Below are 4,193 nucleotides of genomic sequence, written 5' to 3'. Positions count from 1 at the left end.
GCTACTGACATCTCACTTATGCCAAAATCCTTTGATGAGGCATATTCCTTAAAATAATAAATATACATAAATATTTTTTTATGGTCGTTTGAATGAGTAAAAGCTATGAAAGTGGTTAGGGTTCATTACACAAATGTTTTCAACATATTGAATTGATAATAATTACAATCTCAAAGAAGTTAAAAATCTTATGCATAAATCCAACCTATGGAGCACCTATAAGCTATGTAAATAATTTATATAGAAAATTAGGCTAGCTCAGATTTTTTAGTGTAGAGTTAATGAACATAATAACAAATAAAATAAATAATCCCTACTTACATCCTAGGATAAAGGAACCCTCCAAATTATAACAAGAATAAGAAATCATAACTATACTAGCTACTAACTGATTCTGACTTTCTATATAGTGTAAAATGTGATGTATATAATTAAATGCTTAATTTCCTTAATAGTTATTCTTAATTTACAAAAAAGTAAAAAAATTAATCCAAAGCAAAAGCTAAGTAAGCTTTTCCACTATAAAACAAATAAGAATACAATTATAATACTTAAATATGGGATACTACAGAAGTATATGTATCATTATCAAGTAGTATAGGACTTTTTGATTAAGCCTTGAATATCAAACCCGTAGGGAGATTAACAATATGCACTTTAGGAAACTAAAAAGTTTAGATGACAAAAATCTACTTCACAAAATATTCTTACTTAAAATTAAGAGGTTATAATAGGAAAGAAAATTTGATTCTTTTTATAATTTTTTATTTATCAAAATAAAGTAAGCAACTAATTAACTTAACTAAATATTTGCAAGATGAAGGCTATATAAATAAAATATATTTTTCCTTATCTTGAATCAATAATAAGTATAAAAATTATGTGGTGGAAGTATGCTAAATATGTTGTGTCAAATAGGAGCAATAATATTCTTTGTCATTACTAGATGTGTTATAAAGAACATTGGCTAATCTATAGTTTGAATAGTCTTGAAGACCAGTTATGTAGGGAAGATACTAGCTCACACTCTAGATTTCCTTCTTCTCCCTCCACCTGGGGGCTAACATCTCGTATCAAAACCTAAAACTATAAATCAAATTGGGGGCTTTAGCCTGTCACTTTAAATTCCTCTAATTCTATACCCTTGAAAAGTTTATTTTCCTATTTATTTACACTCAACCCCATGAACTACATTCTTATTCATGAAATCAATATATGATTCTAATCATTTGTTGACTGTGAAAATACCATCTCAGATCTTACATGTTCTCACAACAGATATTAACATCTTAATTGGTAAAATCAAGAAGTAAATGAAGTACAAGGTTTCAAATCATGACAACTTCTTCCAACATTGAAGTCTAATACTTCACACAACATCCTTTAAACACTTAATCACTTATTATTTTAAGGAAAAAGATAAAAAAAAACTACTCAGAATTCATAGAGAAAACTAACCACACATGAGTTTAGAAGTAAAAATCATTCACACAAACAAGAAATATAGATTAAGGATTAAAATTAAGTGTAGTCACAAGGATAAACACATAATTCAAATCCTATCCACAAAATGTCTCATAGTTTAATTGAATTCTCTTCCTTCACTCACAATACAAACTAACACTCAAAATAAAAAGAAAGTGGTCGACGACGACAACGACAGTTACTTGGATGGATGATGACTGTAAAATCTGATGGATGGTTGGCCCCTTGTCTTAATGATCCAAGTCTTCCTTAATAAAATCCAAAAAGTGCCTTGATGTCCCTTCAAAATGTGTCTCTATTCAATGAATCTTCTAGAAGTTTTCTTCTAAAAAGTCAATTGAATGACTTTTCATTTCCATGGGATATTTCCCACGTTTTTACCAAGGGTTGCTTCAAACACCTCTTCAAAAATTCGTCTAAATTTAATGAATCATCAAATAAATACTTTTGACGCTTAAGCTCGGGGTTCCTGGTGCTTCAGCGCGAGCCTCAGATGCTTAAGCGCCAGTCCTGGGCGTTTAGGCACCCCAGTTCGTTTTTGCACCTTTCTTCATTTTTGCTCCAAATTTGACCCTTTCTCACTCTTTTTAGCATTTTTCATCCATTTGATTGTACCTGAGAGAAAAACACACAAATAGCTTTCATTAATGCGCAATATCTAAAAAATAAGTATAAAAATGTGTATAATAATACTATATATTTTAGGTGTATCACTAACCCAACCATATAAAAAATTAGAATGCTCAATTAAAAAAAAAATAGCTCTAGACCTACTTATCCTCTGGCTATCACTTAAAAATAATCAATCAAAAGAAAAAAATATTAGAAGAAAGTTGCAAAGGTTCATTTGTTATAAAGTCAACATGTAATTTTAAGGAGCACTGAAAATCAATTAGGGCAGTTGGCTAATTCATTGACAAATAGATCACTAGGGATATTGTCAAGCAACACTAAAGTGAACCCAAATTATAAATATAAGGAGTATTGTAAGGTTATCTAGCTATGGAGTGGTAGAAATTTAGAGGTGATTATTAAAGATGAGCCTAAAGGAGGAAGAGTTTGAATCTTAAAAACCTAAGGATAAATAATTCAAGATTTAAGCAAATAAACTAAATTGAAAATACCAACTGAAATCACCAGCCTCCATTCCTCAAAATATTTTAAAAAAAAATCTCGATAAAGAGATTTTTATGTTAGTAAAGTTTTTAAAGTAGTTAAAATTAATATTATATTATCAAAAGCTCTTAAATGAATGCCCAATTAGATGAAATTTTAAAAATAAATAATAAAAAATTAGGTGAATTTAAAAAAATCATCTCAATAGAAGAAAGTAGTGATATAATTCAAAATAAACTTCAATACAAATAAAAAGTCCTAGTATTTTGACCTTGTCATTCATTATATATGACAAGTTCTTTATTAACAGCTTATGTGATTTAAGATCTTGTATTAATTAAATGTCCTAATTTATTTTAAAAAACCAAGATTAAAAAGTTGAATTCTACCACTATAACCCTTTGGTTAACTGATTGATCACTTTCATATCTTAGAGGAATTATAGAAGATGTCTTGGTTAAGGTAGAAAAATTTAACATCCCGAGTGATTTTAGTTTTTTAGACATGAAGGAGGATAAGAAAATGCCCATGAATTTAGTTATGTCATTCTAATAACATGATGTATAATGATCGATGCTTAGAAAGGGAATTTGACTATGAGGGTTCAAAATTAAGAAGTTGTCTTTAATGTGTTTAGATGTATGTAATTCCCTAATAATTATAATGGTGAATGCTTTAGAGTAGATGTGGTGGATAGGCGTATGCAAGGTTAACTATAAACCCATTTTGGATTTCGATCCAATAGAGCTTGTGTTAATTATTGAGGAACTATATGAAGATTGGAATGATAATACTCTATTGTTAGATGTTTTACCTAGACTATACAAAGAGAGATTTAGACCAAAAACACAACTTTGTTAAGAAAATAATTGCAACATTGTTTGGTTGAGGCGCCGACATTGAATTGAAAACATTGCACAATGATAAAAAATTTACCTTCTTGTGAGAAACCTAAACTTTATTAATCATGTTCTCTTCAAAGTCGGATAAATAATGAGAATAAAATTTGATGAGAGCGTTAATAATCTATATAAAATTGTTTGGTTGACACATTGCATATATTATTGGAATTACCCCTTTCGTATTGTTGTATAGAGTATTCATGGAGCCAATATTTGATCCACAAGGAAAGTTAAATACATTAATAAAGAAAGAGGTGAAGAAAGAAATATTGAAATGAATAGATGTCAGAATCCTTTATTTGACATCTAATAGTTATTGAGTTAACCCCATTCACTAGGTGCCTAAGAAACAAAGCTTAATAGTGATAAAGAAATGCAAAGAATGAATTGATTCCGAAGAGAATTATCACGAGTTGGAGGATTTACTTTGACTATCAAGCTAACTAAAGCCATTATGATGGATCATTTTATTTTTCTTGATTGACCAAATGCTAGATAGATTAGCTATGCACCATTTTTATTATTTCTTAAATGGATGCTTAGGATGCCACTAGATTCTTATAACACCACAGGATCATGAATAAACTCAACTTTCACACATTCTTATGAAATATTTGCCTTTAGAAGAATGTCTTTTGGATTATGCAGTTGTTGCAATCAATTTTTGATGTTGCAAAAGTTTGGACGCTC

The sequence above is a fragment of the Phalaenopsis equestris genome, unplaced genomic scaffold, assembly GCF_001263595.1.
Source record: "Phalaenopsis equestris unplaced genomic scaffold, ASM126359v1 Scaffold000267, whole genome shotgun sequence".
Lineage (NCBI taxonomy): Eukaryota > Viridiplantae > Streptophyta > Magnoliopsida > Asparagales > Orchidaceae > Phalaenopsis > Phalaenopsis equestris.
Note: the sequence above shows the minus strand (reverse complement) of the source record.